The sequence below is a fragment of the Hibiscus syriacus genome, unplaced genomic scaffold (assembly GCF_006381635.1).
Source record: "Hibiscus syriacus cultivar Baekdansim isolate YM2019G1 unplaced genomic scaffold, ASM638163v2 tig00111398_pilon, whole genome shotgun sequence".
In the NCBI taxonomy this organism is placed as follows: domain Eukaryota; kingdom Viridiplantae; phylum Streptophyta; class Magnoliopsida; order Malvales; family Malvaceae; genus Hibiscus; species Hibiscus syriacus.
In genome coordinates this window covers 1-15527 of record NW_024063081.1, presented here as the reverse complement: position 1 = coordinate 15527, position 15527 = coordinate 1, and the positions used below count along the sequence as shown (strand labels likewise).

The window sequence follows — 15527 nt, the reverse complement described above, 5'->3', positions numbered from 1 at the left end:
CATAATGGATTTTTGTTGTACCAAAAACAAAATCATAGTAAACTAATAGGTTTTAGAGGTCAACTGTATACTGATTAGTGTGAAGCACGAGAAGCGACAGCGCGTGTACAAAGCACTATTTATTTATTTTTTGACCAAACAAAGCACTATTTAGATGTTAAAGATAGTGGAATAGTGTCGGATAAGTTAGACCCATCAAAGGTCAACTTTAAAGAGGAAAAAAAAACATGAATATTAGAATATCTTCTTATTTCATCGTTTTGAATTCGTATGGAACTAAAAGATGTAATTATTTTATTTTATACAGATTTAGGATCCGAGTGAAAATATATATATATATATATTAGAATATTAGACGGTGCTTTGAAGCGGGATCCTTCTGATTTCATGGATAATTGTATATCGAAAAAGAATGTCACGGTCCTTTGCTTTGATTCCTTGGTCTTAAGCTTTAATCTCAGCTCTTTTTTTAATATAAGTATCGGTATCCGATCTATTAATTGATTAATTATGATTGTATACTATAGAAATAATGGCAATCCTCTCAATCTAAGTTATTTCATTAAAAAAACATCAAGATTTAAACTCTTAACTTAATTAAGAAATCTAATACTTTATTTTATTATATCAATCTGTCGTCGATTCAATCTATTTTTTTTCCTTTTGGCAACAACACACCGTTATCAAGTAAAACAAGCAGCCCTACAAACCCACCCTACAGTACTGATAGAGTCAACTTCAACATCAGCATGCTTACCTCTCTTTCTGTTTCCCTTTAAATGAAAAAGAAATCCACCCCAACACAGATGATAAACTGCACCACTCTCCAATTCAATTTAGTTAGTATATTTTTCAAGGAAACTTGAAAATGACCCTTTGGAGAATGGCCTATACTTGAATACTTGACTTCCTTGCATAGGTTTTCGTTCCCAATTCATTTCCATTGGCTAAAAAATGATTATAGTACGTGACATATACATTATTTAATAACAATTTAGAGGTAAAGCTCGGTTTCTATGGGCTTGGTACTTGGAGGCTGTTCATGGGAATCCAATAATTCTAGGAGTAAAGTATATAAATGGTAACTCGACTATAAGAAGTTACTTTATTAAGTCATCTGATTATAAAAAGTTATAAAATAGTCATTCGATGATTCGTATGTTTTAAACTCGTTATTTTTTCGTTAAAAAATTGATGACCGTCTAAGATGGATGTTAACATGTTGATTTAGATATGATAAAATCTGATCCTAAAATCATTTTAACTGTATTTTGTGGATTAAATATTCGTTTATTTCTCTGCATTGATATTGGAAATTAAAGTCGGGAGCTTTTGGAATTTGGGGTTGTGGAAATACAAGGAAAGTTATGCATAGTCATAGAGACCGAGGAGGAGGACCGTTGGATCGGAAGCGCATAAACGATGCGTTCGACAAACATCTAGACAAGCCTACCCCATCCACTTCGAGGGGTTTGAGGAACAGCAAAGACAAAGGAAGACCCTCTGTTCCTTCAGCTTCCCCGCTAAATCCCAGCTATCTCATCGCGATTCACGTTCCAAAGCCAAATGTTCCTATGGTTAGTTACTTTTCAGTCACTTTCCTTCTTTGTTAATGGCTTATTTTATTTGACGTGATAGAACAATGGTGTTTAAATGTACTTGTATTTCCATGTTTGAAAGTTTGATTTAGGCTATATGATTCCTTTGTTTATTTATGTTTAGCTAGGATTGTGTTTTTAATTCTTATGGTAAATTTTACAGTTTTCTTGTCATGCTTGTATTAACAATCTCAGATCATCAGACATTATTGATATAAACAAGTAATATAAAATGTGAGGTTCTTCTCTAATACCTGGTAATTCCTGTCCTTGATTGCAGAGGAATCTGAAACTGACAGTGAAGAATCAGATATTAGTGCTTCCGATGGAGATGACACGTCTTGGATCTCATGGTTTTGTGGTTTGCGGGGCAATGAGTTTTTTTGTGAAGTTGATGAAGAATACATCCAAGATGACTTTAATCTTTGCGGGTTGAGCAGTCAAGTTCCGTATTACGAATACGCCCTTGATTTGATATTGGATGTTGAATCTTCACACAGTAAGCATTTTACTGACTTGATTTTCATGTATAAATTTTGGATAATTTTTTATCTATTTGAGGAGTTGCTTTTGAGTTCCGAAATTTAGGCTGTTGTTAGTGAATGTTTGTCTCCTTTGCCCATAAATCTTTTATCTGGGGTAAGGGTTCTAGAGTTGGATAGTTTCGGTTTTGGATCCTCATGCAGATTCTGACCGGGAAAGAATTTAGAAGAGTAGATCAAAATTTCCTGGGAAATAAGGTGCAAGACAGCCTACTTAATTTTGGTAGTTCCGTTAATTGGGACCCCCATATAGATAGCGAATCGGCTGCTGAGATGTTGTATGGCCTTATACACGTACGATACATATTAACTAGCAAGGGAATGTCAGCCATGGTAAATATTGCCGTCGATTTTCCTGTTCTCTTTGCGTTCTATTGACTTGTCATGTCTCGTTCTCAAAGTTCTACTCGAAACTTCTCAGTTGGAGAAATACAGAAACTATGATTTTGGAAGATGCCCTAGAGTTTATTGCTGCGGACAATCTTGCCTTCCAGTTGGTCAGTCAGATATCCCTCCTTCAAGTACCGTGAAAATATACTGTCCAAAGTGTGAAGATATATATTACCCTCGATCCAAATTTCAAGGCAGTATCCTTTATATTTCATGTACTATTTTTGTTTTGCACTACCCTCCTTGTCCTTGCATATTAAGTTATCCCTGCTAGCGTTTATATGATTACTTGATTCCTTGAAAAGATAGTATAATCATTTGGGTCTCTTAGATCATGCCGGCACTTGCATTGATCGTAAATGTTTTATCGTAGAGTATTGAATGTTGATATGGTGATTCGAATTCCCTTGTACATTTTTATCCTGACAATCAGAATTGACATTATTTGGACGTGTGCATTTCACTACATTCCTTCCAAGTCATTTTTTTACACTTCAATATCTATTCAAAAATGATGTCTTTTTTTTATTTGAATTTCCTTTTTTTTTTTTGCATTTTGGTGTCGGATACGGTGGTGTCGAAAATCATGATGTTAGCAAATCATAGTTGCATTACTTTGATTTACAGCTCATTTCCTTGACGTATTAACAAGACAACGACGGAGCTTACTTTGGAACTACATTTCCACATCTATTTCTGATGACGTATCCGCACCTAATGCCACAAAAGCCAACGCAAAGCTACATCCCCAGAGTTTTCGGCTTCAAGATGCACAAGCCCTGACCCGACATAAGCTTTATCGAGAGACTAAGCCCTGACCCTACATAAGCTTTATCGAGAGTCTATCTTTCATATTGTCTGGTCTGCAGTGGCGATTTTGACTTGGCTATGGTGCTGCTTACAATGCGGTATGCTGCACTGCAGTGTAAGGCAAAGTAGGGTTCCCACGGCAACAATTATGGCGACATGTCGATAAAAATGTATCGTTTCAAAATATGGCCTATTAGTAGTTGAGCAGAACATATATCTAGAATTTATGTAATGCATTTGATAGTATTAGTGTACATTTCTGCAATTTAAGTACAACCAACATATATTTGACCGACTTTCATGTGCACGGGGGGTCTGGTTTTCCTTAACCGTGTGCGTGTGGACAAACGTTCATTGCCGAATGCTGAGCCTTAACTTATTCAGGCAACATTGCTTGCTGCTGTCTCCTTGAACATTATTGACCAACACGCAAGCATTGCGCCTTTGCCTGTCCAAATTAAGAAACAGAGACCGAGCATCTTCCTAACATGTCATGTGGTTCATGCAGCAGCAGATGTCACCATCGGGAGCAATACAAGGCGCTTGCTTATCAAATATCAAAAGGTACCTATATGGTTGGAATACCATCATAATGAAAAAAAGGGTAAACTATACTTTAGTTTCGTAACTATAATTTTTTTTTTCTATTTTGATCATTCAAATATTTCCCCCCCAAAATTATACCTTATTTTATGTTTTGATTTTATTTTGGACACCCGTCGTTACAAAATTAATTAACAAAATTGCTGATGGGGTATTTTTTTAAAAGAATTCTCAATGATGACGTGCAGTACCTTATGGTGGCAATCACCGTTAATTTTTTTTATAGTGGGGACCCAAAGTGAAACGAAAACATAAAGTTAGATATAATTTTGAAATAAAAAATAGTTGAGTGACTAAAACGAAAGAAAATTGATAGCCGGGATAATAAAATTAGAATTACCCTAAAATAATAAATCAGGAGTTGCCATGGCAAGTCGGTCCATATTTCATTGCCCACCGCGATTGAAGCAACAAACCAATCGCCAAACGCTATAGGGGAGTTTCTTCATTCCCTTTGTTTTTAATTCTTCTTTGCATTTTAATTTTGCCATGTCATTTTAGTATTGATACATTTTGCCATTGCATTCCATTCACATAATGTTTCATGTATTGAGGACAATGCATGAGATATGTTAAAGCCTTAAATATTGTTAGCTATGATCTTTATGTGAACTTTGTAAATCTATGGTTGAAATGTCGAATATTTATTAGTAAAAATTAGCATGAGAATCACTGTCTTGATAAGAATATGATAATGAGACATCTAGTAAAAATGATTATGAAAGGTAACTTTATAGAAATCATATCAATTTGTGAAAAAAGGATAATAAAAAATAAATGTTCATATGTATGAAATGAATTTTGTCGTATTATCTGATACCATGTTAAATGAAAATAACCAATATGATCCTCTATGATTAAAAATGATATGAATCAATGAACACACATAAAGAGTTCGGAATATGAAATCACAAATTAAACTATGATAGTAGTAGGATATAACATCTGAAATGGGTTAAACCATTATTCTACTTGCAAGAAAGAATGAATAAAGTGCGTAATGATTCCCTAGAGCTATATGTGATGCTACGATTTGATAGTGTCTTAAAATGAGTGTGTTATGATGTTGGTTGCGACTATTGAAAGAACATTTTAATGTATATAATTTGTTCTTGTTTATTATTGTAATTTAAGTATCACTGATTTTGAAATTTGGCTTGTCTATTTCTTATGGTGTAGGTTATCAAATACAGGATTCGAAGCAGGATCGAGTAGGTTGCATCATCCAGACAGTCATAACGATCAAGGTGGAGAGTAGGGTTTTTTTTAATATTTTTTTTGTTTTTTTTATTAAATTAATGATTATAAAATAATATATGTTCTAAATATTCTTAATTATTTGACAATGAACACTCATTCATCCTTGCAGTCGCTGGTGCTCAAACACATAATCTCTAGGAACAACAACAATTCTTTTAATCACTTAAATAAATTGATTCGTGCAAACTAGCTAAAATGGTCTATGAATTATATAAGCTTGAACTTGCATGTTCGTGTTGGATTCATGTGATGTGCTAAATTAGGCAGTATAAGGTGTTACAGCATGATCCTTTCCTTGGTGTACTTAATATATTTTAATTATTGAAGTGTGTTCTTAAGGTATTCAATCTTAATTTAAAAAAAAATAGATATTGAAACATTGAAGCTTGAGAAGATATCGATCCCTTTCCAAGGTATCGATATCTTACAATTTTTTTTAAAAATATATAGTTTTATCTTCTAACTTTTAAATATTTACAAAAAGGTCAGTATAAAATTAAATTGATTCAAATTTAACTACTACTGAATAAGTATGATGGCTCTATGTTATTTGGTATTAATTATTAATACACTTTGTATGTTTTGAAAGTTTAATCAGTTTTAACGAAAATTAAATTTAATCAGTTCAAAATAAATCTAGACGTTGGAATTATTTGCCCAAAAATTCATTGATTGATATGAACTCCAAATAGTGAGTAAAATGTTGAGAGGCTCACATCCATATTGACAAGGATCCCCATCCTTTAGGGAGTTTTGTTTTGCAACGGATAGGATGTGACTAAAAACGATATAAATAAACGCGATATAAAATATTATTAAAAATATAGTATTTAAGTTAAACAACTTAAAATATTATATTTTTATAACATTTGTAGTTACAAGTTAAAATATTATATTCTTTATAATGTCATTTTTTAAATTAATCCAATTTAAATATATGTTTTATCATAGTTTCGATCACACCCATTTTTCATAATATTTTAATTTTAAATTAGGTAAGCTCCTTTATAATTGGCCCTTCCTTGCACAAGAAATATTGGATGCATGCATGACAGACGATGCACAAGAAATATCTGTCATTGAAAAATATAAAAACGCAGTCTTTTTAATCAATTTCCTTTCCAACTGCGTACCAATCAACGCTCATTTCTTCTTCTCCTCCTTTTTCTTCCCCCCCCCCCCCCACCAAAATTTGCAAGTAATTTTCTCTTCTTTTTTTCTTTTAGTATTTACCTGAGATTTTGAGGATGTATCAGCCGCCAGGGCCAGGCATGTACCACAATTACCCACCGCCGACGCTTGACTGTTCCGGATGCCGCACCCCTTTGCAGCTCCCGCAGGGAGCCCGATCCATCCGTTGCGCAATCTCAAAGCCGTTACCAACATCGCCGACCCTCGATCCACCCCTCCTCCTCTCTCAACCGCCTGCTCCTTCCTCTCACGTGCCTCCTCCGTCATCTTCTTCTCCCCCTTCCCCCTTTAACCACACGCCTCCCGGTGCCCCTCCCCGCGCGCGGTCGGAAAAGGGCGGTGATCTGTGGGATATCGTATAGATACTCGAGGCACGAGCTCAAGGGTTGCATTAACGACGCCAAGTGCATGCGTTACCTTCTCGTCAACAGGTTTACCCGAAGATTCCATTCTCATGCTCACCGGTAATCTTTCTTTTTTTTTTTTTCCTTTTTCTTTTTATCATTAAATTTTGTTACCTTTTGTCCGAATTGGAATCAATTCTATTGATCAATATATGAACGGGCAGTAAATTCTAGGGTTTAAAAATCGAATTTTGACCATAAAGGTGATAGCTACCTCAAGGAATCTTTCCTTTCTGTATGATGCATTTATTTTATGGTTTTAACTCAAGCTTTCTTAATTGTGTATTTGAATTAAATAATTAAAAGTGCTAACATTTTTTTCCCAATGCAGAAGAAGAAACCGATCCCTACAGGCTTCCAACGAAGCATAATTTGAGGATGGCGTTATATTGGCTAGTCAAGGTTGTCAACCTGGCGATTCTCTGTTGTTTCACTATTCCGGTCACGGTTCACGGCAACGGAATTACAATGGTGATGAAGTCGACGGTTATGATGAGACCCTTTGTCCTTTGGATTTATAAACTCAAGGGATGATTGTTGATGATGAGATAAATGCAACTATTGTTCGACCACTACCTCACGGGTTAAGCTTCACGCACTCATTGCTTGCCATAGTGGAACCGTATTGGATTTTACCGTTCCTTTGTAGAATGAACAGGTTTGCTGCTGCTGAACATGCTTATGTACCATTAGCTTTTAATCAAGATTCCCTACTAGTTTTGTTAGAAACAGAATCTCCATTCCACAGAGAAGAAATTTAGTTTTGCATGTTGGGAAAAAAGTGTATTTTGTGTTGAAAGGACCTATTTATTGTCTAGGGTTGACCCATAAGCTTTTCGTATCCTTGGGCCGTTTAGTTTATGGTTAACTATGTTTTGATGACTTTGAAGACCAGAAGTTGATGCATTGTTTTTTGTCCAGGGTTGGACAGTATGTATGGGAGGATCATCGTCCTGCATCAGGTTTATGGAAGGGAACAAATGGTGAGAGGTAATCTCCTTCAGTGGTTGTGATGATGATCAAACTTCTGCTGATACATCTGTGAGATTCTTGAAAACTGATTGCATGTCTTGAAACTTCAATTCTGATGGCACTTTAGATTTCAAAGACTAAAAAAATATTGTAATGCTTTGTGGAGCAGGCCCTATCAAAGATTACATCAACTGGTGCCATGACATTCTGTTTCATCCAAGCCATCGAGCGGGGGCATGGGGCTACATATGGGGAGTATTCTCACAATGCGCAATGCGATTCTAAGTGTGGATAGTGGTGGTGGTGACCTTACTGGTGGTGCTGTTACATCCCTCGTCACCATGCTTTTGACAGGAGGTAGTACTGCTGGACTTGGTGGTGGTTGAGGCAGGTAATATTCCCATGTTCAATTATTTAAGGAAAACCTGTGTCTCCGACTTATCAGTTTTGTTTCCTTTCCTCAAAAAAAGAGTGCTTTGATTGATTGTATAGGGCATGTTTCAAACACACCATACGTACTCAAACAAGCTAATGCTTAGCAGCTAGGTTGATATATGCGTAAAAATGATAATGCAGATGCATGTGGAATCAACATATCCTGCCAACTAATTAACATTGTTTAGAACAAACACTGGTAAAATCTTGTAAAACAACCAAAACTTTGACCTGATTGTCTCTCTGATGTTTTAAAATATCAAGTCCTTTAAGCTAAGTTCATTTTAGAATTTGGAATTTGGCATTGTGAGAAGGCTCATTCGAGTTATCGGACCTGGAATATTACAGTGAAACAAAAGTGCTTTTGGCTTACAGGGACAAATGAAAAAGCTAAAATGAAGATAATGTGTTGCAATTTCTGACCCTTTTTTTGGGCTTTTATGGGTTGACAGGAGCCCAGCTGACAGCATGCCAGCCGTTTGTGTGTATACAAAACCTTTCGTCCTTGATTATTATCACCTATGATTAATAAATGCATGTTTCTTTCTGCTGAGGATTTGTACAACTTTTAGTTGTTTGCCTCAATGGCTGGAACAGAGGAAATGACTTTCCAAGTTCAACTCAGATTTGCTTGTAACATATTGGTGAAGTCGTTATGTTTAATTTCTCAACATGTCAACCTTGAGGTCAAAGTTTGCGACATTGTTTTTTTTCCTTTTGTAAGAACGGAGTGGTTTGAAATTTAATAAGGGTTAGTATTACATTAATTTAGTAATTTGTTATTATTTGCATAATTTAATTAGAATAAAGAGAAGAAATATTTACTTATTTGAAGATGTATTGTTCTGTTTAATTTTTATTTATCTTATTAATTTTAAATATATATTTCTACTAATTCTTTTTATATCATGATAAACTATTGAGTAAAGTACAAAAATAGTCCCCTGACTATAAACATTCTTTTGTTAAGTCCATTGACTGTTAAAAATTATAAAATGATCTTCTGATCATATGATATTGTTTTATTGAGTCCTCTGACTATTAAAGTTATAAAATAATCACCTGATTATTCTTATGTTCCAAACTTATCTTTTCTATTAAAAAATTGGTGGTCTTCTTAGCAAGACATAAGCTTGTTGATTGGGATATGATAAAATCCGACTAGAATTGTTTGAATTGTATTTTATGAATAGACTTTCCGTTTACATTATATCATCAAGTCAGTACTTGAAATATTATTTCATCAACATAGTGCTTAAAAGAAACAATGATGCCAACAGACATTTAAAAATATGATTTTATTATATCTCAGTCAATAAATTAATATAAATTCAGACGTTCGTCAATTTTTTTTAACAAAAAAAACAAGTTTGAAATATAATAGTCTAATGATTATTTTGTAACTTTTAATAGTTGAAAGACTCAACAAAACATCCTATAGTCGGGGACCATTTTGTAACTTCTAATAGTCGAAGAACTCAACAAAGTAACACTCTATAGTCGGGACCATTTGTATACTTTACCCAAGAATTTATAATAATTAAGCTTTTCCTTGGGTTATGACATTTATGTAACCAAATTGTTTTAGTGGCCCTTTTATGGCTCAATCTCTTACTTAGCAAACAAAGTTTATACGTATATTCAAAGTAATACTAAAGACCTTTGTTTCCGAGAATTTTAAGTTGTTGAATATGCCTTCAATCCAAGGTTTATACAATGGTGGAAGTAACAAGATCATCTTTTGAAGCAAAAGGAAATTGATCTTTCCATGATTGCATTGAACGTTTACAAGAAATAACAATTTAAAACGTGGCCAAGAAGAAGAAATCCACCATGTGTAAAACCCTGAAGCACTAGACTTTCAACTCCCTCTAAGCAAAAACATACAAAACTGAGAACCATCATCATAATCATTATTATTACTATTATCCTCTAAAGAAAAGTTTCTAATAACCTTGATTTGTAAGGATCTGGTGGGCGAAAGTCCTCCAACCGCAAGTTGCAGCTATCTCGAGCTTCATTAAACACACTTTCTCCTTTCTCTGTTTTAATTACTCCCAATATGCTTCCAAGAATGTCCCCGGCAAGCCCGGTTTCCCGAAGACGCCCTGGCTCCTCTCCACCATCATAATAGACGTCCAATATCTTTCAAGGATACCACATTTTTATTATTAGTTTGGCCATAAGACGACCAAGAAATTCTGCAGCTTTTGGAGCATCATTTACAGCATCCTCTAGTGTGCTGAAACAGATTCAAACCTGAATCAGGAAACAAATTCAAATGGTTATTATTACCAAACCTGTTAGCAAAATGTTTGATACCAAATGATTGATCTTCATACCCTTTAACAAGTTGAACTTGACTCAGCACACCATCATGAGACCTAGCCAGATTCACAAGTAGCTTGGCCAAAAGATCACGTTCCACATCTTTTCTCTCGAAAGAGTCTGTTACAAAAGAGCAATCATTGAGGGGTGGAAGCTTGGAGAATTCAAGTCTTTGATGCACAAAGCAACTTCCTTCTCATCCCTAGCACTGTAAGAATCAAAAGAAAAATCCCAAGCACTTTGATAAGTTCAACCAGGTAATCATATGTAATCTGTAAATTAATTATAGACAACAATATAAACATGTCTATAACACTAAGATTACCGTTCGAGATTGTACTACTTACCCAAATTAAGCACATTATCAATATCTTAACCATACTGTCCACAACAAAACCTTGATATCAGTCATCTAAAGATAAATAAAAACTTGAACATTTTTGCTTCTAAATGTAAAAACATGACAAGACAACAGTTGGGCATGTTAATTTCAGTCAGAACATTAGACCATCTCGCAAATTTGATATTGGAGATCCTGAAGCTAACCATCAGTAAACAAACTTTTTCGATGCAGTTCTACAGATCAATTTTTCTGCTAAAAGTAGAGAATATATACATTCTTATGCAAATGTATGTGTTTGTGTTTGTACTTTGTACATGAATATATTGAAGGGAAACACTAAGTTTAGATAAGGAAAACACTAAATCACACTTGGGCCAAGGAGATACCTGTAAAATTCTTTAATTGTAGACATAGACATATCACGCAGGTGCTCCTCAGACCAGCACTTTTCGGAAGGAACACTTTGAGTTGAACTGGGTCTTTGTCCTCGTGCAGATGAAGCGGTAGGAGATCTATCAAAGATGTGATCAGGACCCCAGTTAAAAAAATTCATGCCCCGTTCCTGGGAATTCAAGTATGCGTATGCAGTAGGCACTGCAGATCTCTCAGGCCCATATCTTGGAATTAGATCCTCCCTAGAACCATAAGTAGCTCGCTCTGATTTAGAATTAAAACCATTCAAACTAGTGGCCACTCTTCTAGAATCTCCTGAAGCTGGAGAAGCATCAGTTAAGGGAGTACTGGATATTCCTGATGGTCCCCCTAAATGACATCCCTCTAGCAAGACCTCCCTGAGGACCCAAAGTAACAGAATCATCACCACCCATTGGTCTTTGAGCAAGGGAACCGACAAAGTCCTAGCCTCAAAACTGTCTATCATCCATGCGAGAATCCTGAGCACCAAAACCACGAGCTTGATTTGGCATCGCTCTATAATTACCCATCTGAGAACCAGGAGAAGATAACATAGACCCTCTTGGACCAAAATCCATGGGTGCTCTTCTTGCAGCAGCATTGATGCCAACTGGTTTGTGCTTGTCGCTCTTGTGCAGCATCTCGGTGCACTTCCTCAATCTTTTTAGGTCCTTCAACTTTCCTCCTGTTGCCAATTATTCTTTCTCAGGTCAATGGAATCCTTCAACATGAATCTAACCCTAGAAGACAGTTTTATATTGTTCGACAACTTTGCCATCCTGTCAAAATAAGCATCCATATGTACCTTTGCTTTTGGATGATCAATCATTTCTCCAATCGTACTCATTAGTTTGCACAAAGCCTCAACATCCTCCTCATCAGGATTCTCATACTCACCAAGTAATTTCTTAATGCATTCATGCATTATTCTCTCAGTTAACATTTTCTTCTTGTACAATTCCCCAATAAGTCTAATGTTACCTAACATTCGTCTTCGTGCCTTGATTCTCTTCTCCTCTCGTTCCTCTTCAGATTGCTTAGCCTCGCCCTCTTCCTCAACTTGTTTGCTTCTTCTTGTTCTCTCTCTCCTCTCTCAAATTCTCCTGGCACTTGTTTAGTAGCAATCTCTTGAAAGTTATCTTTTCATTCTCTTCCCTAAAATCAGGTAACTCTCCTGCCAAATGAAAACAGAAATCCGCATACATTTCACAGAAAGTAGGCTCCATTAGAGCTTTGTCGAAATTTGTGAGATAACACAAGTGAGAGTAACTACATTGTCAATTTTTACTGCTTTTACTTGCTCAAAGAGTTTCTCAAAGTTTTGTGGAGTTAGTTTGTTCAAAATGGCCTTCAGTTGTCTTTGCTTGGATTCTTCTGCACCAGATACTATACCCACTTCATACTTCCTTTCAGCTTTGTGCATCATCTGCAAAGGAGTTTGTGGAGAAGGAATAAACCCTTTTTGCTGATAGTTAGCAGTTCGCAGCCATCTTTCTGAATCAAGACTATTGCGTGGCATTCCTCCTTGTGGACCCATAGGTTGCATTGGGCCAGCAAGGATCCCTCCAACATATGCCAGAGGTGCTTGTCCCCGTGGGTACCTAAGAACACCAAAGTTACCTCCTTGACAAGGCCGAAAACCTACAGCAGCACCATAACTAAGATCGAAACGCAAATCCCTTCCAGGGCCAAAAGAACCGGGTTGTCTAATCCATCTGTCATCATCGACCATTCCACTAGCACGACAATCTTGTCGAGCTCCACTAAATTGTCTATCCATTATTCTTCCACTACCACTGTATGAATCACGATCAACAAAGTGAGAAGCATTGGCATTGGTAACCATCAAGACATCTACAATATCAGAAGCAATCTCAAATCCAGGTGGAAGATCAGTACACTTTTCTGCAAACTTAAGGAGGAAATCTCTGGAATACTTCGCTATATTTCTGCTTTCACCTTTCTCACGATTTACAAGCCCTCCACGGGCCCTTTCACCATTACCTGAAGTTCCTAATTTTGCCGTAGAGATGTCAGCGGCATCTTCCCAATCATCTGGTTCAGCTTTATTCTGTGATATCTTCTCACTTCCTATGGCATCAAGGTGAGGGTCTCACAAGATGTCTGCTTCAAATTCTGACCAACAAAATTGCTTTCCGCACGTGTTACTGTCTCTTTCTTTTCCTCAGGGCCTTTATATGCCATATAGAGATCAGAAGTTGTTCCAGCAGCATCTGCTTTCTGAAGAATTTCTTTTCTTTTCTTCTTCCCTCTAGTTGTATTACTCCTTGTCCTATTGAGATTTAGCACATGTCTCTCCTTTGAACTAGGCACCTGAACACCTTCCATTTCATATTTTGAAGTTGGTTCTGAGGGATCAAGAACTGGGATGGTATCAAACTGCTTGTCAGATGCAACAGAATTAGAAACAGTTATTTCACTGCTACTGGTAACACTTAAAGAAGCATCAGAAGCAATGATATTCAATGTGAGAACCTTCAACATCTGTAGTGCCAATGACTCTAGAGGGAGAGCCATCCCTGCTATCAGGGACTCTCTCATATTTTGAGGTTCCTGAGGTAGGTACATTGCTGGTAGCTGTTGCCTTTGAAGCAGATCCTTTATTAGACTTAAGCTCCTTAGATTTTAGGGGAACGGAATGTGAAGGAATCTCAAGAGTAGAATTGTCTGTTAATTGCTCTTCAAGTAAAGTTTTTCCTTCTTCACCCTTAATTACACTAATTTCATGTTTCTGTTGTTCATCCAGCATTGAAGAACCATCTGTCTTCGCATGCCGAACCATGTTAAAGCTATCAACACTACTTCCAGTACCAGAAACATCTGAGCTAAGGTTAAACTTCAGTCTTTCTTTCTGCCTTCCGCTCTAAGGAAGGACGTGAAGCATTGTTAACTGTTGGTAATTCCCTGGTATGTTGTGATAAAACATCAGCAACTACTGATGATGTTAGAGTTGTTTTAGCCTCTACTGTTTTAGAAACTGCACAACCTGAGGGCATACCATGTTCGGCAGTGTCGGAAGCCAAGCTAGATGTTGATGTAGACTGTCCAACAATGTGAAAAATAGAAGTTAAATACATACAAACAAAACATAACACGTTGTTAGAAAACAAAAGTAAGAGAAATACCTGATTGGCTTTCTTCTGATTATCTTTTATGGGGTTGAACCCACTCAAATTATCCTTCTTGCCGTCATTACTAGCAATAACTGGCATAGACTCCTCAGATGTGGCAGCTGGAGTAGGGGAAACGAAATTAAATGGCAGGCTTTCATCCAATTAGTTTTTGGAATTAACCCAGGTTGTTTAGCTGCAGCTGAATATGACTTGGATGTTAAAGACTCAGTTCCAGGTTTTGGCTGTTGTATAGAGCTCCCCTGACAGGCATCCAAGTCTCGTTGAGCTTGTGATGAGCTAATCTCACTAGCTGGAATTGAAGGTTTGAGGGACCTAACCTTTTCAACAACAGGCAAGCTACTTGACAACGGGGAATCCACAACCTTTCTCCAACAGAAACAATGGTTGGCTTAACAGTAACCTGTACCAAACCTGATGGAACAGAGGACAAACAGTATGTACATCATTTGTAGGCTCCATATTAGGTGATTTGACGTACCATGTGCAACATATACAAATTTATTACCTGGCACTGAACCATGGGCTGCTGCTGAGTTCATGAAAGAAATGTTCTGATGACCCTCGCTAATAGGATAGTTAAATCTTGGTCCTTGTGTATTAACTGCTATCTGGCTACTATAAATGGAAGAGAACTTGGTGGCGGAAAAAACATTGAATTGGAACAATAGTTGACTGAATGAGGACCAAAGGATTGTATTGGCTGAGATTGAGATGGCACATTAGGATGAGACCTTGGACCCGATGCCCCACCATCTGCATGGGTATCTGTCCGTTTATCAAGCCTTAATTCTTCATGAGTATCAGGATGAGTAATCTTCACAGTGGTAGTTTTACGTGGAACACCAAACTTCCCTCCCTGTTGTTGAGGATATTGAGGGGCAATACCCATTCCTAAACTTCCCAAATGGGGAGGAAGTTGGCCACCTATCGGTGGCGAGAAACCCGAGCCCTGACCCTGATGCATCATTCCCTGAGGTGGCAATTGATGAGCCTGAAGACCTGGAACAAAGACATGTTGCTGCACCTGAGGTGCATTTCCCATAGGTAAAGGCATATGCATTGGCATTTGCATTGAAGTAGGA

At 36.7% G+C, this 15527-nt stretch overlaps 3 pseudogenes; 2 read left to right on the top strand and 1 right to left on the bottom strand.

Annotated features, from left to right (window-relative positions):
• Positions 1-1363: 1363 nt before the first annotated feature.
• LOC120161314 lies at positions 1364-3334 on the top strand (annotated as a pseudogene).
• Positions 3335-3433: 99 nt separating this feature from the next.
• Positions 3434-8156, top strand: LOC120161053 (annotated as a pseudogene).
• A 1937-nt stretch (positions 8157-10093) lies between these two features.
• Positions 10094-15517, bottom strand: LOC120161321 (annotated as a pseudogene).
• Between the last annotated feature and the right edge of the window lie 10 nt (positions 15518-15527).